Source organism: Hyperolius riggenbachi, chromosome 5 (assembly GCF_040937935.1).
Source record: "Hyperolius riggenbachi isolate aHypRig1 chromosome 5, aHypRig1.pri, whole genome shotgun sequence".
Taxonomy (NCBI): Eukaryota; Metazoa; Chordata; class Amphibia; order Anura; family Hyperoliidae; genus Hyperolius; species Hyperolius riggenbachi.
Window position 1 is genome coordinate 66385483 of NC_090650.1, and position 27541 is coordinate 66413023.

The 27541-nt window shown below is 44.0% G+C and overlaps 1 protein-coding gene across 8 annotated transcripts in view; it reads right to left on the reverse strand.

Annotated features, from left to right (window-relative positions):
• Positions 1-27541, reverse strand: part of WDR37 (WD repeat domain 37) — a 248229-nt gene that overhangs the window by 20805 nt on the left and 199883 nt on the right. The gene's annotated exons all lie outside the window — the stretch shown is intronic.

A 27541-nucleotide genomic window follows, 5' to 3' on the forward strand; every position in this document is an offset into this window, starting at 1 on the left:
TTCAATTGTAAAATGCTGAAAATTATTGTAGAGAGAAGGTTAAAATGATCTCCAAAGAGATAACGCAGGAGAAAGTGTGAATTGCATATGGGTCTCAGTGTCTGGAAATCGGACACAGTAGAAATGGGCCAGTTTTCTTTTCTGTTGAATGTAGGTTTACTCCCATTTAATTAGGTTTCAATAATTTTTATCATCACTGGGCGTTTCACATTTCAGCTAATTTGTACATTTAGGCTAGAGATAATTTTATGTATAGTTATCTTCTCCTGTACACCGTATATCAGCCTTTCTCAACCTTTTTACCCTGGAGGAACCCTGCAATCAACTTTTGGATCTCAAAGAACCCCTGCAAACAATTTTGTGATCTTGAGGAACCTCTGCATTTATTTTGGAGGAGGTATGGTCAAAAAAGTACCGTAGGTAAGGCGGTTTATTTTACTACCCCCTATTACACTGCCTCCTTATCCTAGTGCTTTTTATTAATGTGCTCAATATTATTCTGACCCCAAATTTAGTGCTTATTTTTTACAGTACCCCCTATTATAATGTGCTCTATTTTACTTATTCCACGATGGGGAAAAATGCCAAGGAACCCTGCAGAGTCCTCCAGGAACCCTGGCTGAGAAAGTCTGCCGTATAGAATATATGTATACTTGCAAGCTTGTAGTGTACTGGTTAAGAGCTCTGCCTCTTAACCAGGAGACCAGGGTTCAAATCTCAGCTCTTCCTGTTCAGTAAAAGGTGGCTACTAACAATCCAATTTCTAGCAAAAAATTGTTTGAGCGATTAGATCATTCTGATCAGAAGTGAAATATCGTAATACATTGTTCACTACATCATCAACCAACCAATCTTCGCATTCTATCACAACCAACAAGAAAATCCAAATTTTGGCTCGACGAAAAACCAAATCGGACGACTTTTTTTTATAAGCGTTCGTAATCGATTGTGCCTATCAACAGGGATTATTTACAATCAATCCGATCAGAACTATCTGATCGTTTGATTTTTCGCTATAAATTGGACCGTTAGTGGCCAACTTAACCACTTCCCGACCGCCTAACGCACAGAGGCGGCCGGGAAGTGGACGCCGCAAGGACCGCCGTATAGACAAATGGCGGCGGTCCTTGTAGGGGCATGGGCGGAGCGATCGAGTCATCCGTGACGCGATCCTCCGCCTCCGCCTGGCGCCGCTCACCCGCCGCAACATCCCGCCGGCCATACGGAAGTGCCGGCGGGATGTTAACCCGACGATCGCCGCATACAAAGTGTATAATACACTTTGTAATGTAATGTTTAGAAAGTGTATTATACAGGCTGCCTCCTGCCCTGGTGGTCCCAGTGTCCGAGGGACCACCAGGGCAGGCTGCAGCCACCCTAGTCTGCACCAAGCACACTGATTTCCCCCCCCCCCCCCCCCTGCCCCAGATCGCCCACAGCACCCATCAGACGACCCCCCCCCCCCCTGCCCACCCCCCAGACCCCTGTTTGCACCCAATCACCCCCCTAATCACCCATCAATCACTCCCTGTCACTATCTGTCAACGCAATTTTTTTTTTATCCCCCCCCCCCCCCCTGCTCCCTCCTGATCACCCCCCCACCCCTCAGATTCTCCCCAGACCCCCCTCAGACCCCCCCCATGTACTGTATGCATCTATCCCCCCTGATAACCTGTCAATCACCTGTCAATCACCCGCCAATCACCCCCTGTCACTGCCACCCATCAATCAGCCCCTAACCTGCCCCTTGCGGGCAATCTGATCACCCCCCCACACCAATAGATCGCCCGCAGAGCCGACATCAGATCACCTCCCAAATCCATTGTTTACATCTATTCTCTCCTTTAAACACCCACTAATTACCCATCAATCACCCCCTATCACCACCTGTCACTTTTACCTATCAGATCAGACCCTAATCTGCCCCTTGCGGGCACCCAATCACCCGCCCACACGCTCAGATTGCCCTCTGACCCCCCCCTTATCAATTCACCAGTGCATTAATTACATCTGTCCTTCCCTGTAATAACCCACTGATCACCTGTCAATCACCTGCCAATCACCTATCACCCATCAATCACCCCCTGTCACTGCCACCCAACAATCAGCCCCTAACCTGCCCCTTGCGGGCAATCTCATCACCCACCCACACCAATAGATCGCCCGCAGATCCGACATCAGATCACCACCCAAGCGCAGCGTTTACATCTATTCTCTCCTCTAAACACCCACTGATTACCCATCAATCACCCATCAGTCACCCCCTATCACCACCTGTCACTGTTACCCATCAGATCAGACCCTAATCTGCCCCTTGCGGGCACCCAATCACCCGCCTACACGCTCAGATTGCCCTCAGACCCCCCCCTTATCAATTCGCCAGGGCATTATTTACATCTGTCCTTCCCTGTAATAACCCACTGATCACCTGTCAATCACCTGTCAATCACCCATCAATCACCCCGTCACTGCCACCCATCACCCCCTGTCACTGCCACCCATCAATCAGCCCCTAACCTGCCCCTTGCGGGCAATCTGATCACCCACCCACACCAATAGATCGCCCGCAGATCCGACGTCCGATCACCTCCCAAGTGCAGTGTTTACATCTGTTCTCTACCCTAAACACCCACTAATTACCCATCAATCACCCCCTTTCACTGCTACCTATCAGATTAGACCCCTATCTGCCCCTAGGGCACTCAATCACCCGCCCACACCCTCAGAATGCCCTCAGACCCAAGCCCTGATCACCTCGCCAGTGCATTGCTTGCATCTATTCCCCCCTCTAATCACACCTTGAGACACCCATCAATCACCTCCTGTCACCCCCCTAGCACTCCTATCCATCAGATCAGGCCCCGTGTGGGCTCCTGATCACTCGGCCAAACCCTCAGATCCCCCTCAGACCCCCTTCCGATCACCTCCCCAGTGCATTGATTGCATCTATTTTCCCCTCTAACCACCCCCTGAGACACCCATCAATCACCTCCTGTCACCCCCCTAGCACTCCTATCCATCAGATCAGGCCCAATACAACCTGTCATCTAAAAGGCCACCCTGCTTATGACCGGTTCCACAAAATTCGCCCCCTCATAGACCACCTGTCATCAAAATTTGCAGATGCTTATACCCCTGAACAGTCATTTTGAGACATTTGGTTTCCAGACTACTCACGGTTTTGGGCCCGTAAAATGCCAGGGCGGTATAGGAACCCCACAAGTGACCCCATTTTAGAAAAAAAGACACCCCAAGGTATTCTGTTAGGTGTATGACGAGTTCATAGAAGATTTTATTTTTTGTCAAAAGTTAGCGGAAATTGATTTTTATTGGTTTTTTTTCACAAAGTCATTTTTCACTAACTTGTGACAAAAAATAAAATCTTCTATGAACTCGCCATACACCTAACGGAATACCTTGGGGTGTCTTTCTAAAATGGGGTCACTTGTGGGGTTCCTATACTGCCCTGGCATTTTAGGGGCCCTAAACCGCGAGGAGTAGTCTAGAAAACAAATGCCTTAAAATGACCTGTGAATAGGACGTTGGGCCCCTTAGCGCACCTAGGCTGCAAAAAAGTGTCACACATGTGGTACCGCCGTACTCAGGAAAAGTAGTATAATGTGTTTTGGGGTGTATTTTTACACATACCCATGCTGGGTGGGAAACATTTCTATGTAAATGGACAATTGTGTGTAAAAAAAAATCAAACAATTGTCATTTACAGAGATATTTCTCCCACTTAGCATGGGTATGTGTAAAAATACACCCCAAAACGCATTATACTACTTCTCCTGAGTACGGCGGTACCACATGTGTGGCACTTTTTTACACCCTAAGTACGCTAAGGGGCCCAAAGTCCAATGAGTACCTTTAGGATTTCACAGGTCATTTTGCGACATTTGGTTTCAAGACTACTCCTCACGGTTTAGGGCCCCTAAAATGCCAGGGCAGTATAGGAACCCCACAAATGACCCCATTTTAGAAAGAAGACACCCCAAGGTATTCCGTTAGGAGTATGGTGAGTTCATAGAAGATTTTATTTTTTGTCACAAGTTAGCGGAAAATGACACTGTGAAAAAAAACAATTAAAATCAATTTCCGCTAACTTGTGACAAAAAAATAAAAACTTCTATGAACTCACCATACTCCTAACGGAATACCTTGGGGTGTCTTCTTTCTAAAATGGGGTCATTAGTGGGGTTCTTATACTGCCCTGGCATTTTAGGGGCCCTAAACCGTGAGGAGTAGTCTTGAAACAAAAATGACCTGTGAAATCCTAAAGGTACTCATTGGACTTTGGGCCCCTTAGTGCAGTTAGGGTGCAAAAAAGTGCCACCCATGCGGTATCGCCGTACTCAGGAGAAGTAGTATAATGTGTTTTGGGGTGTATTTTTACACATACCCATGCTGAGTGGGAGAAAGATCTCTGTAAATGGACAATTGTGTGTAAAAAAAATTAATTGTCATTTACAGAGATATTTCTCCCACCCAGCATGGGTATGTGTAAAAATACACCCCAAAACACATTATACTACTTCTCCTGAGTATGGCAATACCACGTGTGGCACTTTTTTGCAGCCTAACTGCGCTAAGGGGTCCAAAGTTCAATGAGCACCTTTAGGCTTTACAGGGGTGCTTACAATCTAGCACCCCCCAAAATGTCAGGACAGTAAACACACCCCACAAATGACCCATTTTGGAAAGTAGACCCTTCAAGGTATTCAGAGAGGGGCATGGTGAGTCCGTGGCAGATTTCATTTTTTTTTGTCGCAAGTTAGAAGAAATGGAAACTTTTTTGTTTTTTGTTTTTTGGTCACAAAGTGTCATTTTCCGCTTACTTGTGACAAAAAATAATATCTTCTATGAACTCATTATGCCTCTCAGTGAATACTTTGGGATGTCTTCTTTCCAAAATGGGGTCATTTGGGGGGTATTTATACTATCCTGGAATTCTAGCCCCTCATGAAACATGACAGGTGGTCAGAAAAGTCAGAGATGCTTGAAAATGGGAAAATTCACTTTTTGCACCATAGTTTGTAAACGCTATAACTTTTACCCAAACCAATAAATATACACTGAATGGGTTTTTTTTTTTATCCAAAACATGTTTATCCACATTTTTCGCGCTGCATGTATACAGAAATTTTACTTTATTTGAAAAATGTCAGCACAGAAAGTTAAAAAAATCATTTTTTTGCCAAAATTCATGTCTTTTTTGATGAATATAATAAAAAGTAAAAATCGCAGGAGCAATCAAATAGCACCAAAAGAAAGCTTTATTAGTGACAAGAAAAGGAGCCAAAATTCATTTAGGTGGTAGGTTGTATGAGCGAGCAATAAACCGTGAAAGCTGCAGTGGTCTGAATGGAAAAAAAGTGGCCGGTCCTTAAGGGGTAGAAAGCCCTAGGTCCTCAAGTGGTTAAGCCAGCAACTAGTCAGTAAGGAGACCATGGGCAAGACTCCATAACACTGCTGTTGCCTACTGAGCACGCCCTACCATAAATTATATACATATATACACATATACATATATATATACATATACACACACACACACACACACACACACATATACATACACACACGCATACCCCCACCCACACACATACACACCCTTTAGAATTACTGCTTATTCCGAGAAGTCATAATTCAGCAAACAGGAATAATCATAAAGTTTCGGGATGAAATTTCGCCTACTTAGAATGCAGGGGAAAAAAAGCACAGCACATTTTCTGTCCGAAATCATCACATTAATTCAGGTTTGTCAGCTTATCCTTCCAGTGCATTTGATTCCCTGACACATGCCTTAGCAGGGGTCATGAACATCTATTTCGGTGAATTTTGTAATTTTAATTTAAAATGTCAGTTGTTTCTGTCATTTCCTCGGTACTGCGGGAATTTGATTTCATGTTCCATTCAGTCTGCTGATTAGAGATTAGCACTATCCAGGTCACAAAGGCCCAATTTACGCAAGCCCTCTTAATTTAAATTGACATCAAATTAGGTTCTAATTAGGACCCGACCATACTGCATTAATGAGACAAAGTTGCTTAATGTAATTTCAGAGTGCGGCAACATTCCTCGTAAAATGATATGGCACCTAAATCCGTTCTGCTGCCCATTAACCCTTTCACCAACAGACTGGCGCAGGCACTGCTCCTGACCTATCGGCCCTGTGCTGAACTATTCCAGGTTGAAGGGGGGAAAAAAATGAGAAACGCTCTAGTAATTAACTTATCTCTCACTCAACCCATTAAAAGCACTTTTACCCCTGCAGAATATGCTGGACCTCCGTGACATACTGGTGTTGCTGAATTTATAAGCAGGGATTTACATAAGTAAGGTACAATAAAGGAGGTATCCTGAATGCGTCTAATAAAGCTGTCCTTTGAGTGAAGATTTTTTTTAACCCTTTCTTGTGATTTGCTTTAAAGACCTGAACGCATGCATAGGGCACAAGGAAAACCGAGAAATGCACCCAGAAGAGCCTGTCTAATTTCCCCTCGTCTTCAAGTAATCACAGGTGTAATTTGAGCTCTCAGCTTTTTAAACACAAAAATTCGGCAGCCCACGGCAGACACAGCTTATATGTAAACACGGGATGTTAGCCCTTTGTCTGCTTCCATGAAAGTAGGAAGTAGACAGAGCAGATTTATTGCAGGAGTTCTGTAAGAAAGAAATATTTTTCTGTAATGTTATTATGCTGTTGCTTATTTTTTAGAGCAGAGAGGAAGTTCTGAGTTCAAGTCCACTTTAATGGATTGTTAAAAAAAAATACTGATACGGCAAAGAGTAGTATAAGACAACTTTTAGAAACTATTTAAGACCCTTTAAGTTTACAACCATAAAAATGGATTAAAAGCAAAGCACACTAATTACAAGGTCTTTACAGCAAACCTTATGTGAAATGAAGGCAACACTATCACGAAAATCATAAAAACTCAAATACATGTAAACACATACAAATAAGAAGTACATTTCTCCCAAAGTAAAAGGAGCTCTAAATTACTTTATGTTGCTGTAACTTACAGCAGGTAGTAGAAATCTGACAGAACTGACAGGTTTTGGACTAGTCCATCTCCTCAAGGGGGATTCTCAGGGTTTTCTTTATTTTCAAAAGCACTTAGTGAATGGGAGTTGCTCCGTCCAACTGCCCCCCCAAAAAAAGTGTACAGCAAGCAGGGAGGCTGGCCAGCATCTTTGTTTTTAATCCTTTTCAGGGACTGTCTTTATAAAGACTAAAGGCCATGCAGAGATTCCCCGATGAGGATATGGACTATCCAAAGCCTGTCAGTTCTGTCAGATTTCTACTACCTACTGTAGGTGACAACAGCATAGGAGAAAAGTCATGTATAGCTCATTTTACTCAGTGAGAAACATACTTACATTGTATGTGTTTATATGTATTTTAAATTTTACAATTTTCTGCGATAGTGGTCTTTTAAAGTTAGGACATCATATGTGGTCTAGGTGTATGCCCCTTAGTGATGGTTATGTGGTCTAGGTGTATGCCCCTTAGTGATGGTTATGTGGTCTAGGTGTATGCCCCTTAGTGATGGTTATGTGGTCTAGGTGTATGCCCCTTAGTGATGGTTATGTGGTCTAGGTGTATGCCCCTTAGTGATGGTTATGTGGTCTAGGTGTATGCCCCTTAGTGATGGTTATGTGGTCTAGGTGTATGCCCCTTAGTGATGGTTATGTGGTCTAGGTGTATGCCCCTTAGTGATGGTTATGTGGTCTAGGTGTATGCCCCTTAGTGATGGTTATGTGGTCTAGGTGTATGCCCCTTAGTGATTGTTATATGGTCTAGGTGTATGCCCCTTAGTGATGGTTATATGGTCTAGGTGTATGCCCCTTAGTGATGGTTATGTGGTCTAGGTGTATGCCCCTTAGTGATTGTTATATGGTCTAGGTGTATGCCCCTTAGTGATGGTTATATGGTCTAGGTGTATGCCCCTTAGTGATGGTTATATGGTCTAGGTGTATGCCCCTTAGTGATGGTTATGTGGTCTAGGTGTATGCCCCTTAGTGATGGTTATGTGGTCTAGGTGTATGCCCCTTAGTGATGGTTATATGGTCTAGGTGTATGCCCCTTAGTGATGGTTATATGGTCTAGGTGTATGCCCCTTAGTGATGGTTATATGGTCTAGGTGTATGCCCCTTAGTGATGGTTATATGGTCTAGGTGTATGCCCCTTAGTGATGGTTATATGGTCTAGGTGTATGCCCCTTAGTGATGGTTATATGGTCTAGGTGTATGCCCCTTAGTGATGGTTATATGGTCTAGGTGTATGCCCCTTAGTGATGGTTATATGGTCTAGGTGTATGCCCCTTAGTGATTGTTATGTGGTCTAGGTGTATGCCCCTTAGTGATGGTTATGTGGTCTAGGTGTATGCCCCTTAGTGATGGTTATGTGGTCTAGGTGTATGCCCCTTAGTGATGGTTATGTGGTCTAGGTGTATGCCCCTTAGTGATTGTTATATGGTCTAGGTATATGCCCCTAGGTGATGGTTATGTGGTTTAGGTGTATTCCCCTAGGTGATGGTTATGTAGTCTAGGTGTATGCCTCTTAGTGATGGTTATGTGGTCTAGATGTATGCCCCTAGGTGATGGTTATGTGGTTTAGGTGTATTCCCCTAGGTGATGGTTATGTGGTTTAGGTGTATTCCCCTAGGTGATGGTTATGTGGTTTAGGTGTATGCCCCTTGGTGATGGTTATGTGGTTTAGGTGTATTCCCCTAGGTGATGGTTATGTGGTCTAGGTGTATGCCCCTAGGTGATGGTTATGTGGTTTAGGTGTATGCCCCTAGGTGATGGTTATGTGGTTTAGGTGTATTCCCCTAGGTGATGGTTATGTGGTCTAGGTGTATGCCCCTTAGTGATGGTTATATGGTCTAGATGTATACCCCTAGGTGATGGTTATGTGGTTTAGGTGTATTCCCCTAGGTGATGGTTATGTGGTTTAGGTGTATGCCCCTTGGTGATGGTTATGTGGTTTAGGTGTATGCCCCTAGGTGATGGTTATGTGGTTTAGGTGTATTCCCCTAGGTGATGGTTATGTAGTCTAGGTGTATGCCCCTTAGTGATGGTTATATGGTCTAGATGTATGCCCCTAGGTGATGGTTATGTGGTCTAGGTGTATGCCCCCTGTTAATGGTTATGTGGTCTAGGTATATGCCCCTAGGTGATGGTTATGTGGTTAAGGTGTATGCCCCCTGTTGATGGTTATGTGGTCTAGGTGTGTGCCCCTTGGTGATGGTTATGGGGTCTAGGTGTGTGCCCCTTGGTGATGGTTATGGGGTCTAGGTGTATGCCTCTTGGTGATGGTTATGGGGTCTAGGTGTATGCCCCTTGGCGATGGTTTTGTGGTCTAGGTGTATGCCCAAAAGTGATGATTATGTGGTCTAGGTGTATGCCCCAAGGTGATGGTTTTGAGGTCTTGGTGGATGTGCCTTGGTGATGGTTATGTGGTCTAAGTCAGGGCTTCCAAGCCATGTCCTCAAGTACCACCAACAGTGCATATTTTGCAGAAGACCATAAACATTCACAGGAGCTGTGATTGGTGTCAGGACAGGGTTGGGAAGCCCTGTTCTAGGTGTATGCTCCTAGGCAATGGTAATGTGGTCTAGGTGCATATCCCTAGACTATGCTTATGTGGTCTAGGTGTAAGCACCTTGGTTAAATGATCTATGATCTATGTATGCCACTAGATGATGGATGAAGTTTTCTCTAACTGCCTTCCAAATCTCTATTCTAGCTGAGAAACACATAAATGTTTGTTAACAGTCAGAATTTCTAAAGCGAAGTCTTCCTGGCACATGATATATCATTTTGGTAAAGGCACAGTTTTAGTGCAATGGCATTATTGCAGTGCCGATAACGGTTAGGTTTAGTGGTGTTCTGCTAGGGATGGTGACTCCTTCTGGTGTGCAAATAATGGTGATTATAGTTAAAGGGATACTTAATGCTGATAAAAAAAAAATGACTTACCAGAGGCTCCCCTCAGCCTCCTGCAGCTGAACGGTGCCCTCGCCGTGTCCCTCCGATACACCTGGACTCGCCGGCGGCCACTGCCGGTTTGGCCGTCACCGGCCGACAGGCTGGGAACGCGGCTGATTATCCGCATCCCCGACCGCAATAGCATTTGCGGCCGGGGACGGGGATAATCAGCCGCGTTCCCAGCCTGTCGGCCGGTGACGGCCAAACCGGAAGTGGCCACCGGCGAGTCCAGGTGTATCGGAGGGCACCGTTCAGCTGCAGGAGGCTGAGGGGAGCCTCGGGTGAGTAAAAGTCATTTTTTTATCAGACTTAAGTATCCCTTTAAGCATCAGGGTTAGGCACTAATCAGGAAGGTTAGGTGACCATACGGAAAATTTGGGTATAAGGTAGCATAGGGAAAAGGTTTTAATTGCTGAAAAAATAACAGATAATGAAAGGTGAGCGTCAAAAATATCTCAACAGAATCTGACACCACCAGAATCAATCCAGGGAAGAATCGACCTTGTAAAGACTGTCAAAGAGATGCTTGGAGGTGAGTCAATAAAAATGAAGGGCATCCGATTGGTCCAGTTCCAAGCTGCATATTTGCATGAAGCTGGAATTAGAATTTCACTGAACCCCTCTAGTGTCTTATGTCAAATGTCCCAGCAGATAATGATTTGGGATGTGGAAAAACAAGAAAACTATATGGTAGGGATTTACAGCCGACAAATCTGCAAAACAGATCTGCTGCATTCAAGTCAACATCTTACATGGACAGGGTAAACAGCATTTATAGACCAGCTAGTGGTTTCAACCAGCGACACAAGTCTATTGAAGGTGCAAACAGGGTCTGACGAAACACATAGAACCCTTCCCCCTTTAATTCCAGATTCGCCAGATCCAGGGGCCAATCAGGGCCTATCTGTGCCTCTGGGTTTTAGGCCACCCCAACGCTGTAGGCATTAGTGTGGGTGAGGGGGTCTTTTTCAGACATGTATACACTCCAACTTAGACCATTCCCCTTCAACACCCGGCCAAGTTATGCCAACTAAATACATCCTACAAAGCATACTGCCTCTAGGTATACATATTATAAAGTCCCCATTCCTTTACATTGTTAGCTCACAAGGCAGGGCGTTCTCACCCTTCTGATCATCATGTAATGTTTGTAAATGTAATTGTGTCTACCAATTCTGTATTATGCTCCAATGTTAATAAATTGTGTGTGCCAATGTCCGTTCTGTACCCCCTGTAGGTTTCTTACTCTGTACAGCGCAATGGAATAAATAATACCCAGTATTAAAGGGAACCCGAGGTGAGAGGGATATGGAGGCTGCTGTATTTATTTCCTTCTAAACAATGCCAGTTGACTGGCAGCCTCGTTGATCTTCTGGCATAAGTAGTGTCTGAGTGAAAACCCTGGAACAAGCATATGGCTAATCCAGTAAAACCTGAGTCAGCCGAGTCAGAGCACCTGATCAACTGCACGTTTGTTCAGGTTCTAAGGTTAAAAGTATTACAGGCAAAGGATCAGGGGGACTGCCTGGCAACTGGTATTGTTTAAAAGGAAATATGGCAGCCTCCATATCCCTCTCACCTTGGGTTCTCTTTAACCACTTCAAAACGACAGCAATTTTTGTATATCTGGGCTGCCCCCATTCATTCGCCAATAACTTTATTACTCCTTATCACAGCTAAATGATCTATATATTTTTTTTTTCAGGACAAATTAGAGTTTTAGTTTGTGACAATTTTGTTTAGTAATTACCTTATTTTCTATGCATTTTAAGTGGAAGTTAGGGTAAAAAATATTTTTAAAAAAACACCATTTCTCCATTTACATCCATTATAGCTTTACAATAAACATTGGCAAGTAGAAGTTAAAACCCACAAATTGTATTTGCTTATCCATCCTGATTACTACAGCATTTAGATTATGTTCCTAGCACCATGTATGGTGACAATATTGTATCTGGAAATGAAGGTGTCTTTCTGTTTTGTGGTTTTTGCTTTCTTAATGTACACCATCGATTATTACAAGACCTTATTTGCAAAAATAATAGTAATATACCCTCATGACATACATATTTAAAAAACCAAGTTCCTAAGGTAACAATACATGTTTTTTTTCCTCTTATATTCTGTCACTGTTTTCATTTTACAGGTCATTCATTTTGGTACAGAACATGCCAAAATTTAATTGCTTTTTATTCAATTTGTGACTAAAACTAATACACAAAACATGTTCCTCCACCCTAAAACTTCCTAAACTCCATTTTACAACTTAGGGTTAAAATGTTACCACATATGTCTCTTGCTAAGGCTTTCCCAAATTTGATCATAATTTAGAAAATTACTTTTTGATGTTGGATTGAGTTTGTACCTACCCATTTTTTATGTGACGTGTGTCCAAGCTTTAAAGAGGAACTCCAGTGAAAATAATTTAATATAAAAAGGTGCTTAATTTTTACAATAATTATGTATACATGATTTAGTCAGAGTTTGCTCATTGTAAAATCTTTCCTCTCCCAGATTCACATTCTGACATGTATTACATGGTGACATTGTTACTGTGGGCAGATTATGTAGCTGTTCTGGCTTTAACAAACAGCTATAAACAGCCATTTCCTGTGTGTGTCATTGTTACATTGTGGCAGTTTGCCCAGAGTACCGTACGGTACCAGAGCCTCTTGTGGGAGGGGTTTCAGCACAAAATCAGTCATACAGCGCCCCCTGATGGTCTGTTTGTGAAAATCATTATATTTTTCATGTAAAAGTGGGTATCAGCTACTGATTGGGATAAAGTTCAATTCTTGGTCGGAGTTTCTCTTTAAGACACACCAAAATGTATTCTACAACTCTTAACGGGTAAAATGATACCACTGGCCATATTCAATTCACCTTTTCACCTGAGTTTTCTCCTAGGAGAAAAAAAATGTTATCTTTGATTTAAAATAACTTTTTAGCATTTTGCAATGGAAAAAAAGTATCAATAAGTGGGTATAAAGTACTGTCAAAATTATTTTATGTATTTTTTTTTTTTGCTTGCTGGTGGTTTAAAAGTCATTTTATTGCCATGTTTTAAAATATCACCTAGGAGAAAACTCAGGTGAAAAGGTGAATTGCATATGGCCCCACATATGCCTCATTTAGCAACAAACTGGTGGTGTACTCTCCACAACTACACTGGATGTATATATCAGTCCAGATAGGCTTAAGTGGTTAATATAGCATTCCCAATATGCACTAAAAGGTTATGGTCTACTCATGATATAAACTTCTAACAGAATTCCAGCAACTTGTTCACCATGCTGCCCACATTATTGCTTTTGTAATAATAAAAGCAGCTACTGTATATGGTACTATCACTTTAGCTTTAAAGAGAACCTGAACTGAAAATAAAGTCAAACTAAAACATACACAGGGGCATACTTACCTCCCATGTAATCTACTCCTCAATCTCTTTCTCCTCTCCTGTTTGTCCACTGTGATTGATGGAATTCTCTGTCCTCCATTTTGAAAATGCCCATTAAACCATAACAACTTCCTGGTCAGCACACTGTTTAACTGTAATATTGCCCACTTGAGCCATAGGAAAACATGGACATTACCTTGAACCAGGGCTGTGGAGTCGGAGTCGAGGAGTCGGAGCAATTTTGGGTGCCCGGAGTCGTGGTTTCAGAAACTGAGGAGTCAGAGTCGGGAGTCGGAGTCGCATGATTTTTGTACAAAATCCAAAGCCCTGTTAAGTATTATACTAAGGAGTCGGAGTCGGAGTCTGGGCATTTTAGGTACCCGGAGTCGGAGTTGGAGTCTGAGTCGTGGTTTCAGAAACTGAGGCGTCGGAGTCGGAAGATTTTTGTACCAACTCCACAGCCCTGCCTTGAACATTCAGTTGTAACTGACTGCAGCGGATATATAACTGACAGCTACTGGTATATTTCACTTCTGACAAAATATTGCCAGAACTGGAAGGGATCACTGTAAGAAGAAAATGGTGAGCCTCTGAGAAGAACTGATGGTGAGGTAAGTATGTAATATTCATTTGCAGCTACATCATGTCTTTATTTTCAATAATTTTACTCAGTTCAGGTTCCCTTTAATCAACTTGCCTCTCTGTACTACCAACCACTCTGACATGCAATTGAAAATCCCCACATATGGACATTTTCCTCATAAGCTCCTTTTCATTGCTCAGATTTGAGCAAGACCATGGTAGGCAAAGATTAGAGTTAGACCACCTAAGTGGATTAGAACAGTTGTCATTGTCATTTTTAATATTTTTTTATCTGTTATATATTTTTAATCCTGATGTAACCCTTTTCCCTATATCTAGGGGAAAGGAGATGTATTGCCATTTATTGCAACAAAATATGAGCTCCTTTTTATAAATTTATAATTAAAATTTTTTAGCACAACCCGATACTTCATTCTTACTATATATCCTTTTTGGGGTTGGGAAACCCATTTCATCAGATTTAGCTGCTTACCTACAAACTCCGGCTGGCTACATACCATAAATCTAGAATGAAATCACTGGACATGTAGAAGCATTTATGTTTACTTGGCTTATAAAACTTTGGCTTATTCAGCTTTGAATATGGACTATGAAAAATTAAATTGGAGACATTAGGATCTCTTGATGGCCATTCAGAGAAATGAAAATAAACTTTTTTTTTTTTTATTATCCACAATAGGCTGGTCTCTGAATGGCTAGCCTCAAATGCATAACATCCTGAATGGCAACCAATAAAAAACAGAGTAAGCGGGGGAAAACACAGAACAGTCAGCTCCCATCTCCGTAGGACAGCTTTAAATGAGTCGCGAGTCAACTATGATACAGAAGCCAAATCAATTTGCATATAAACGTTTAAGCATTATTTCCTCCACCGCTGTTCAGCTGGAATGCAAAGTTCTTTTTCCTTGGGACCCCGAATGTGATCAGATCTTTACATCCGGCGCCCATTTAGAAAAATGTCTGTGGGTGAACCAGAGGTTAAATTGCACTATTAAAAAAGAACAAAAAAAGCCCTCTGGTCATCCACTAGACCATGTCTTAATGGGATGCTAGAAGTCATTAGGATTTTAATAACTCACAGGTATGACAGGCAATGCAGATCAATGGGGGAGGAAGGAAGAGGCAGCCTGTGTCGAGAGTATAGACCAGAGAGTCTTTAAGCTGCGGGTCTCTCGGGGAGTTTGGTGCGATGCTACTCTCCTCCAGAAAAAGATTCAGACTCTGCCAAATCCCAGCAAAACTCATTTATCTTGTCGTAGGGAGCAGCCGAGCATGTACTTCCAGCTGACAGCGTGGCACTTTCTCACCACACACCACTGCCCGATCTGGAACATTCTGCTCCCTCTGTGGGTCTCAATCAACGGAAATACTGTGATGCTAGCACTCCTCATTAGGACTAACAGCTGTCTCCCCAGTCACACAGAGACCGAGAACTGTTTTGCATAACAATCTGCTGAAATTTCACACACACAGGGAAAAAAGAAAAAAAAATATGATGGGAAGGATGCTGGACCATGAAATGCTGATGCTGTGTGATCCGAGCTGGCACCATGTTGTAGAATTAACCATGCTCTTCCCAGAGAACGTTTTAAGAAGAGCAGATGACAAGATGTAACCAGACAAGGCGTCTTCTGAAAAGCTCCAAAAACTCCAAAAATCATGTAGAACACAAGAGGAGCCCGAGGGGAGGAACATCTTGTTACCCTTTGTTATTAATACTCTCGGCAAGGTACTGGTAGGAGAAGACGTGGCACCAGCGTTGACTTTCTGAAATGTCAGTTTTAATCCCGTGTTGTGTGAAGGAGCATGGCTGGGGTGCAGGACATGACTTTACCAAGGAAAATGTCACTGCTAGTCAGAGGAAGATCAGCACCATTTATTAAAGTAGATAGCAGTGGAGGAGAACATATTTCATCACCACATTTGTCTTTACCTGAAGAGATCCTACCTGGCACAACTCCTCTTCTATTTACTCTAATTTTGTATAAATCTTTTCTAACATCTCCGTACATGTCAACCTTCATATGATGAGATGCACTGACAACAGACCTACAGATCTGTTCCCATTCATTCAAAGCTCCAGCAAAGAAAATTACCTAAGTTGGTCTTTGAATAGTTGTAGAGGGATTAGAATATTTTAAGTTATTTGTGGTTGTCCTTGGAAGCATCAGAGATCGTTTTAACTCCACGAAGGTCCTAAGGACAGGAAGGGGGGCAATTGCAACGAAAGTGGGACAAGGAATCAACCTACATGTCGCTCCCACACAAGAAAAAGTAAAAAATGTTTCCATCTCGGTTTCTGAGACATCTTTGCAGCCCCCCACCCCCCATTATGGGTTGCCAGAGTACCTGTCCGCTCCCAGTATAGGTAGCCGGAGAGGACATGCCCATCCCCAAGAGGAGTGCACAGATACAGTGTGGACGCCTCTCCAGGATTCAGTAGAGACATATGACTCTTCTTCATCCTTTCCTCCTAGGCGCTCTGTCTCTATGGTGCGAGCACCATCTTTCAGCATGTGACAGATGGTGCGCCTAGGAGAAGATAAGGAGCGGTTGCGTTTCATGGAAAGGCAAGTTGTACACCCCTCTGCAGTACTCTCTGTAAATGGCGATGCCTGCCAGTTTCTTAGAGCGTGGCTCAGTTACCGCTCTTGGAAATTTTAATTAACCGCAAGCAAAACTCAGGATTACCACTAGAGAAGTTGAAGCAGAACTCCGAATGTGTTAGATCAAAGTATTCCCCCTAGTCACTTCAGTTTATCTTTGAAGGACGGTTGTCCCTTGTTTATGCTTTGAAATATCACTGCATACAGTTTGTACCAGGCCTCCACTCAGACTCCCGAGTCACTCATGCGTGTGATCTTTCTGCGCAGGAGAACAATAATGAAGCACACCCTAGGAAGGACATTAATGCTCTCCTACACAGAGAGATAAAGGAAAATAGTATATGGTAAACTTTAACAAGTGTCTGCTAAAAACATTCTGCATAGGAAGCAAGAAACTAAATGTACTTTCAGAAACAGTTTTGTGGCCCCCTTCTGTGTTAAATGTAATCAGACACTGTATTGGGTGGAAGGAGAACCCGCGCATCTCAGACCTCAAACATGCCTTCAGCCAATGTCACCGTTCTGATTATTGCTTGATCATTAGGGTGACATTACAAGTAACAAATTGCTTTTACAGACACACTGCTCTGCTACAGTCCAAAAGCAAAAACTAAAAAAGTAAGAGGGGAGGAGGGAAGATGGGGAGGAGCACAAGGTGTCTGGTAGGGTAGATAAGTAAACGCACAATGAGAACGGAGACCAATTACGAACACTTTGAGAAAGTGGCGTAATTTTCCATAGTGATCACAATTTGGCTACTGTAACCACTGATGCGATCGCTCTGGGATCGCTACCAAAATGCTGCAAGCAGCGTTTTACGATTACAAAGCAATTGCAATGCTGCTAGTGGCTGGATAGTTTACTGGTTAAGAGCTCTGCCTCTGACACAGGAGACCAGGGTTCAAATCTCCGCTCTTCCAGTTCAGTAAGCCAGCACCTATTCAGTGAGTAGACCTTGGGCAAGTCTCCCTAACACTGTTACTGCCTATTGAGCACACCCTAGTGGCTGCAGCTCTGGTGCTATGAGTCTGCCAAGAGAAAAGCGTGATTAATAAAGTTCTGTGCCTTGTCTAGTTTGACCAGCCACACAGAGATCCACAGGCATAGAGCTTTGCTGATCACTTGCAATTGGCAAGCATTGCCAAAGCACACCTAGTGGATCCCAGCCCCAAGGTTGTTCATAGTTTGTGGTTTCCAGTTTTACAAGGCTGTTTCCAAACTTCCATTCACAGCTTAATAAACTGAGGATTTATCAGACATATGCAATAAAGGATAAAGTGAACTATACAAGAAAAGAAAAATCACTGAGAGATGACTCCACAAATGAATACGTTTAACTTATTCCACAAAGTGGCTATGGGAAACCGGTATAGCGCCATCCTCCTCTAACAGACACTGGCTGTGCTTCTGCATCCTTCCAATGAGTGTCACCTCACCAGCATCAGGTCAATTGATATTGGAGGGCCATACATATGATGCAGCAGCACAGATGGGAGCTGTAAGAAGAGGAGAGAACAACTGCGCCCAGTTCTGTGGTAGGTTGCTCAGCTGCTCGCTAATCTGCCTAGCAGGGAAGGGGGTCTCCTCGCTACTCCGTATAGCAGGGGAAGGGGCTCTCCTCGCTACTCTGCATAGCAGGGGAAGGGGCGTAGCGCGCCATGCCGAAAAATGGGCGTGGCCATGACATTGTATGGGCGGAGCTAACATAATGATGTAACAGCAAGGCATAAGAAAGCAGTGTTTCCGCCATGATGTGGTGAAATGAGGATTCGCATCATGGGTGTGCAGAAACTGTGTGATGCTATTTATTAGTATACCGTGACCCCAAAGCAGCAAATATAGCCAACTATGACCATTAAATAATAAGTACAGCAACAGTTACCCCAGGCACCAGAAAATAAACGCAATGTGGCCAGAATTTCACCAGAAAATAAAGCAATGTGGGCAACATTTCAGCAGAAAATAACGCAATGTGGGCAACACTTCAGCAGAAAATAATAGTACAGTGAGCACTGGGCAACATTTCACCTGCAAAAAAAAAAAAAAATTTACTCACCCTCACCTGAGCAGCTTCTGGTGTGCAGCTCCCCGGACGATCTTGCTCCTGCATATCTCCCGCGTTAAATGGAATAGCAGGGCTACGGGAAGATGGCGCCCGAAGACCTGTACTGGAGACGCAAATAGTCTGCAGTACAGGGCTTCGCACGCCATCTTCCCGTAGCCCTGCTCTACCTGCCGGAAGACTATGCAGGCTGGAGTGGGGCTGCAGGCTGTGAACTGGCGCGCTGTCTATTAGACGCCGCGGCCAGTTGCAATTGGACGGTGGCCAGAGACCCGAGGCCGAGACGTCCCGCAGCTAAAAGTGGGAGGTTTCCCGGGACATCGCTCAGCCCGGGACAGGGGACTCTGAATCCGGGACGCGTCCTGGATAAAGCGGGACATCTGGTCACCTTAACTGAAGGTAGACGCTAGTACAAGTGTAAAATATATTACAAACTGTTTAAAAGAGGAGGTAGTGGTGGACTTCTCAAAGTAATCTCAATTATGTTAAATTTTGTCAACAAGTAGCTTTATTCAAAATACTCCACACTGCAATTCGTTTTGCAGGTACAATCCTGCTTCCTCAGGCAGTAATTGGAGCAAACTATTATATGTCCATAAGGAAGCCAACCGCCTAAACAGTTATAAATCACACAAAAAAAAAAAACAGAAAGCGTTTATATTTAAAGGAATGCTGTTAAATGAGGGTGAAAACTTACCTGGGGCTTCTAATGGTCTTCAGCAGACATGTGCCCACGGCAGCCTGTCACTGACGCTCCAGTCCCCACCACCGGTTCACTTCTGGAATTTGCGGCATTAAATATAACAAATACCTTGTCTATATATCTTCTCTACAATTTAGATTCAACCGTATATGATTATTTCTTCCTGTGCTACAATGAGAGCAGCCATGTTCTGCTTGTTACACTACACAGGCTAGCTGAAAGCATCTCCAGCCCTCAGCTCCATCTCCTCTCCTCCCCTCTGCCTCTGAAATCTATGGCTAGTAACACGGCTTCCACCTGCCCAGACTGAGCTCCCATAATCCCTTGCTACATTGCTCTAAGAGTGCCAAGGCACAAAAGGAGCTGTGGGCGAGGCTTGTTTGGTATATAGGGAATTTAAGTATTAACCACCCTGGTGGTATTGACGAGCTCAGCTCGTCCAGGAAAAACTTGCTGAAAGCGGTATTGACGAGCTGAGCTCGTCAATACTGCCAGGGAGATTTATTGTTTCTCTGCCCCGCCGGCTGCACTTTTCCCTCATCAGAGGGATTCCCCAGGATGGCTGGATGCCTGTCAGCACGCTGTGGGTAGCGATCTGTGCTACCCACAGCGTGCAGAACTAGCATCCAGCCACCCTGGGAATCCCTGTGCAGCCATCGGAGCAGAGAATGTGCTCAGCAGCATGCGGGATTCCCCTTCTGTGCTGCAGGTGGCTGGTGCGGGGATCCCCTCTGTGGGGGGGGGTCCCCTGCTGTGCTGCGGGTGGCTGGTGCGGGGATCCCCTCTGTGCGGGGGGAGGGTGTCCCCTTCTGTGCTGGCTGGTAGTGGCCGGTACCGGCGGGGATCCTCTCTGTGGGGAGGGGGGGGGGGGGGCATCCCCGTAATTTGCGTGCGGGTGACCCTGTAGTGTGTGTGGGGGGGGGGGCGGGTATCCCCCCTATGGGGCGAGTCTTGGCCGGTCGGGGACACCCCCTTCTGTGCGGGGGGGGGGGGGAGGTGGGTGTCCCCTTCTATGAGAGCTGTGGGTGGCCTTTCCCTCCTCCCTCTCTGTCCCCCGTGCCCTCCTCACCCCCGATCCTGTGTCCCCCCCCATCCCGTGTCTCCCCCCTGTCAGTCAAAAGCCCTGCTTTACTCACCTGAGGGCTTTCTCCTGCGCTGGCCGAGATGCACACCCTCCATCTCCATCGCCGAAGTCCTGGTCTCTGTAATTACAGTACGCGGCTTGGTGACGTCACCAAGCCGCGTACAGTAATTACAGAGAACACGAGACTTCGCGATGGAGGAGGAAGTGCGCCGCTTCCGCCGCAGGAGCAAGCCCTCAGGTGAGTAGATCAGGGCTTCTGACGGGGGAGACACGGGATTGGGGGGGGGGGGGGCACGGGGGATCGGAAGGGATGGGGGGAAGAGGAGGGAGAGGCCACCCACAGCCCTCATAGATGGGGACACCCACCTCCCCCCACAACAGAAGGGGGTGTCCCCGACAGACCATGACTAGCCCCCATAGAAGGGGATATCCCCCACACACACAGAAGGGCCACCCAGCCACCTGCACGCACAGTATGGGGATCCCCCCCCCCCCCACAGAGGGGATCCCCACCGGCCACTACCAGCCAGCACAGAAGGGGAGCCCCCCCACAGAAGGGACACCCGGCCAGAGTCAGGGGGCAATGGGGGGGGTGGGGGGGCAGAGGCACCCGCAAACCTGGCTCCCTATACATATGACTCCCTACACCTGGCTGCACATCTGTCTCCTATACACCTGGCTGCACATCTGTCTCCTATACACCTGGCTGCACATCTGTCTCCTATACACCTGGCTGCACATCTGTCTCCTATACACCTGGCTGCACATCTGTCTCCTATACACCTGGCTGAACATCTGTCTCCTATACACCTGGCAAACATCTTGCTCCCTATATACCTGGCAAAACATCTGGCTAAACTATTCCTGGCTAATACATCTGGCTAAACTATTCCTGGCTAATACATCTGGCTAACTACACCTGGCTGCACATCTGGCTAACTATACATCTGGCTAACTATACCTGGCTATACATCTGGCTAACTATACCTGGCTATACATCTGGGTCTTATACTCACCATTGGCATGCTGATCCCTCGTCGCGTACCTCTGATAGCATCCCCGGTGCCTTCTTCCATGTCCCTTGGCGGATTTTGCTTCTCCCTTGGAGATCACATGTCCCCCGACGATCGGCGTTGATGGAACCAGTGTCACACAGCATCATCAAAATCTCGCAGCAAACACTTTTTTTTTTAAATTTAATTCAATACAATAACCTGTATTGAATTCAATACAAAAAAAAAAGATTGCAAAAAAAAAAAATTGGTTGAAAATTATGGGAAATTAATTGAACCACTTTTTGCACGGAAATCCTGGGGAAATAGAACGCCAGGGTGGTTAAAACAAAAAAAACACAAAAAAAGTATTTGGCTTGAGGAATGCCCTATAAACTATATGAAAGGAACACAACTATGCAATGAGTAAAAGTTTATCTCAGATCCACTTTAAAGTGGAAAATCCACTACGCCTGCGCGTCCTTGCTCCCGGTCATGTCAGCAAGAGATAGAACACGGCTACGCAGGCGCAGTGGGTTTGCGACTTTAAAGTTGCAAATTCCGGAAGTGAATCAGTGGCAGGTACCAGAGCATCGGTGACTGGCTACATGGGCGCAGGACGTCTGCGGCGGCCCCCACCCCACCTCCCTTACATCATTCCTTTAATTAAAAGCATCAATAAATATTTGGAAAGAATTTATAATTACTCATAGTTTAAACAGCATCTTTTATAAATGGGTATATACAGTGATATTGTTGAGAAATAGTGGTAGACGACCTCCTCTCTGCCTTGTGAGGAGCGGTTCCATTAAAGTACAGTACACGTCCCTATTCTCTTAGGGAAGCAGTCAGGCGAATGACAAAAACTTTAGCTGCATATAATGTGTGCGCTAAGTGATGGGAGCTAATTAGCGGCATCACATCACAGGACAAAACTCATCAAAACGCCAGTCTGAAAACGACCCGCAAAAAAAGAACAGGAGAGCATTTGAACTCCAAAGGCCAGAAGATATTGATCGGATTAATAAAGAAGAATGTGAATGACAGATCCATGCTAATAAGAATCAATTAACAGCATTTAGAGAGCAATGATGAGCAGTTTCATATGTAGCTTTACAAAGCTGTCAATTTTTTTTTTAAATAATTTTCAGGGACACATTTCATAACATGCAAAATATTCCACTTGGTTTACTGAAGGTTATAATCCAAAGAAGGACCTCAGCCTAACAGAGTAATGGGAGGCTTTGTTTTTTTTTTCTTCTAAAACTAAACTAGTAAAATCAACTAGTTTCAGTATTACTGATGCACAACACAAAAAACAAATGCACACTCCCAGCTAGCACATTCCTACCCTTCTATCTGATCAGCAGACGCCTGTCGGCCAATCAGGTGCAATGGAATATACCCTTTGTCTGCCGTATCAAATCTAGCAGGAATTGCATACATTTAGCAGCATTCAGTGGGAGGCTTCGGTCTTAGTTTCAGTATTAGCATACTGATAATTAAGCATGGTTAAAATAACTTAAAATTAGGTCAAACCTGAAGCAAAAATAAATTATAAGATAATTGTATGTGTAGTACTGATAGAACATTAGTAGCTAAGTCTTATGTTGTATAACCTTGTTACGTCTGTCATCCTTTATATCATTGTATATATTTACTGTCCAGCGCTGCGTAATATGTTGGCGCTTTATAAATAGAATAAATAATAATAGACTTAATGGAAATGTTAAGCTTTTTATGGAATAAACAGTATTACCCTGTGAGGGTACTCTCTTGAGTTTAAAGGTAATGTAAACTGAGAAGGATGTGGATTTTTCCTTTTAAAATAATACCAGTTGCCTGACTTTCCTGCTGATCCTGTGTCTCTAATACTTTTAGCCACAGCCCCTCAACAAGCATGCAGATCAGGTGCTCTGACTGAAATCTGAATCACACACCTGAAACAAGCATGCAGCTAATCCATTCTGACACTACTGCAGCCAAAGAGATCAGCAGGGCTGACAAGCAACTGGTATTGTTTAAAAGGAAACAGCCATATCACTCTCAAGGTTCCCTTTAAAGAGAAACTACAACCTAGAATTGAACTTTATCCCAATCAGTATCCCAATCAGTAGCTGATACCCCCTTTTACATGAGAAATATAATGCTTTTCACAAACCGACCATCAGGGGGCGCTGTATGACTGATTTTGTGCTGAAACCCCTCCCACAAGAAGCTCTGAGTACCGCGGTACTCTGGGCAAACTGCCACAATGTAACAATGTTCACAGACAGGAAATAGCTGTTTACAGCTGTCTCTAACAGCCAAAACAGCTAGGAGCAGCTACATAACCTGCCCACAGTAAAAATGTCACCATGTAATGTCAGAATGTAAATCGGGGAGAGGAAAGATTTTACAATGAGCAAACACTGACTAAATCATTTATACATAATTATGGTAAAAAATGAAGCACTTTTTTTACTACATTATTTTCACTGGAGTTCCTCTTTAAGGGCCCATTCATACTAAAGAGTTTTGCCGCAATTTCGGCAAAATGCTGAAACACTAGTGTAATTAAACCCTATGGGCCCGTTCTTACTTGGGCGATTGCGCTAATTGCTGCAAATCACCCAAAATCGTGGTACACAAACGCGTCACCAGCACCATTTTCAGGCGATTTCCAGGCGAATGCGTTTCAGTGCTATAGAAAGTGCCCCGAAGTGTTCAGTGATTTTTCCGAGTGAAATCACGAAAAAAAAATCACTCCTGCAAAACACCGGCAAAAATCGCATGCGTTTTGCAAACACAAGTGTGAATGGGCCCTTAGGTCACTGGAGTCGCGAATCTTGGCTACAATATATGGAGTTGCCCTAAGACTACTGAAAAGCGCGTTTTGCTGGTCCTCGTTTGGTCAGCCTCGTTATCTGGTGAGAGGCTTGACTTGTTTTTGGCGATTGGTTGCTCATTGGGCTTGTTTCATGACGTGAGCATGGTGGACATTGATGTTTATTATATGTAAATGGGGGTACTGACTTTGTGCATCAAGATATATGGAAGACTATAGAAGTATATATAGAAGTACCTTATGAACATTACAAAGGACTGGTTCATATCTGCTGTTGAGCGCTATACTAGAAAATTGAAAAATAGTTCTTGATTATATTAATTCATTATTTTGTGGCTTTTATTTACATACTAATTTTGTGATAGCTGGTATTTTCTCTCGTTGCATAAGCTTAATAGCGGAGGAGCACACTATTTACATAATTTTGATATTAATAAATAATAAAGTAGCAAATAAGAGTCTCGTACTGTTTTCCAGCACAGGAATAGTTAAACTCATTTATCTATGCAAAAGCTTTTCTGAGCTCTTCGAGATACTGGGTCTAATACAGGCCTGTTTTCTGAAGCACTTAAACATCAAAGAAACATGGGCAGCGCACACCAAAAACGCTAGCGTAATCACAAATGCTCAGCGCTTTTTGAAGTGTTTTTTTTAGGCGATTCTAGGCATGTGCCTAGCGATTTTCTAAGCATGCCTAGTGATTTTTGGAGCGTTTTGGTGTAGCTTTTTTTACTCTTTTGTTACAGTAATAATAGAGATATAGGAGGTATATGGAGGCTGACATATTTTATTTTTAAATACCAGTTGCCTAGCAGCCCTGCTGATCCTCTGCCTCTAATACGTTCAGCCATAGACCCTGAACAAGCATGCAGCATATAGGCGCGTACACACGCCATACTGTAGCAAACGACGGGTCTGTCAGACCCTCCCGCAGGGTGGACTTTCTGCCGACAGTAGCACGTGTGTACACGCTATCGGCAGACTGATCAGACTGTTTCTGACAGATCCGCTCAGTTATTTAGACCCCACTGCAGCCAACTAGATCAGCAGGGCTGCCAGGCAACTGGTATTGCTTAAAAGGAAATAAATATGCCTCTCACTTCGGTTGTCCTTTAAGGCTCCCACCAAGCAAGAAATGACTTAAAATTAGTTTATTCCCACCTTTTTACCTACTTTGTAGTACTTTTTTAATTGCCAAGTATTGATAAAACAATTTTTTTAGATAAGGTAAAAATTATCTTCTTGGAGAAACTCAGGAATGAAGTTAATGTGATAGGGCCCGATATAACCTATGAGTGAAATACAAGATACAAGTTTATCAATATACAATTTAAAAGCGGACCTGGACTTAGAACTTCCTCTACACGTTATGATGCGGCTGCTAATCTTTTAGAGCAAAGAAAAACATTTCTTTGTTACAGCTGTTACAAATCCTGCAATAAAGCTACAGTAGATCTATTTCCTGCTTTCATGGAAGCAGACATCCTGTGTTTACAAATTAGCTGCTCTGTTGAGGCAGCTAGCTGGCAGCTGAGAGATCAAATTATTGTTGTGATTAGTCACAGATAAGGGAGGAATTAGACGGGCTAACCTCTCTAACTACATACAGGGTGCATTTATCTCGGTTTTCCTTAAAGGGACACTGTAGGGGGGGGGGGAATGAGTTGAAGTTACCCGGGGCTTCTAATGGTCCCCCAAAGACATCCTGTGCCCCCGCAGCCACTCCCCAATGCTCCGGCCCTGCCTCTGGTTCACTTCTGGAATTTCAGACTTTAAAGTCTGAAAACCATTGCACCTGTGTTGCCGTGTCCTCACTCCCGCTGATGGCACGAGGAGTGTACTGCGCAGGCCCAGTATGGTCTGTGCCTACGCCGTGTGCTCCTGGTGACATCAGGGAAAGCGAGGACACGGCAACACAGGCGCAGTGGTTTTCTGACTTTAAAGTCTGAAATTCCAGAAGTGAACCGGAGGCGGGGCCAGAGCATCGGTGAGTGGCTGCGCAGGCACAGGATGTCTGCGGGGGACCATTAGAAGCCCCAGGTAACTTCAACTCATTTTCCCCCGACCCCCCTACAGTGTCCCTTTAAGTCCTGTGCAAGAGTCCAGGTCCTCTTTAACCGGAATATCCGTCAACGAGGAACTGTAGTGTGAGGCCTATGGCTTTCTTGTATTTGTCTCTTAGAAATTTTACTTTTGTTCATATTAGGCTCTTTAAGATTCTCTGCATAAATTTTCAGCAGCAAAATCAAATCAAGATAACGTCCATAATCGTTCAGCGCCTCTCTCTTCTCAATGGCACTTTAGAAGGATGTCATGAAAGGCACCTTATAAATGATGGACACATCTACCTGCAGGAACGGGAGAAAGTGATCAGCGATAGGCCGATTTTGCTCATCTATGTCAGGCAATTCTATCTCACACATCTACACAGATTCCAAAACGTCCCATAAAATAAATGAGTTGTGACAAAAATTCTAATGGAAAAATGAGTGGCGCACATTAAAGCGCCAGCAAGCGAAAAGCAGATGGTAAAAATGGGGGCTTGCCGGAGAAAGATATCAAATTAAAGTCAGAAAAAGATGAGAAGTAAAAAGTACAAGAGCAGAGATTAATTACGGAAACTAGTGGGAAACTGATCAGAAACAAGAGCTTTAAAGTATCCAAGTTCAGTTACATTCAAGATCCTTAAAGAGACACTGAAGTGAAAAAAAATATGATAATGATTTGTATGTGTAGTACAGCTAAGAAATAAAACATTAGAAGCAGTGGACAGTTTTTTCTCTGCAGAGGACAGTTCAAAAGTTCACTTGCCTGTTCTGTAAAATCATTTAGAATGCTGAGTAGTGTGTAAACTGCAAATATTAGAGAATGATGCAATGTTATAAAAAACACTATATACCGCATATACTCGCAAGCAAGCCGACCCGCATATAAGCCGACCTCCCAACTTTTACATGAAAAACCAGGAAAAAATGATTCACCCTCATAAGCTGGGGGTAGGAAATGCTGTCCGTGTGATCTCCCCCAGTGTGTCCCGGTATAGCTAGTATAGTGCCCAGTATGGGTAGGTAGTGCCTCAGTATAGCTATTAAAGTGCCCAGTATAGCTAGTATAGTGCCCAGTATGGGTAGGTAGTGCCCCAGTAAAGCTAGTATAGTGCCCAGTATGGGTAGGTAGTGCCTCAGTGTAGCTATTAAAGTGCCCAGTATTGGTAAGTAGTGCACCCCCCGTTCCCCCCACGGCCGCCGCTGCAATTACCTTAGCTCGG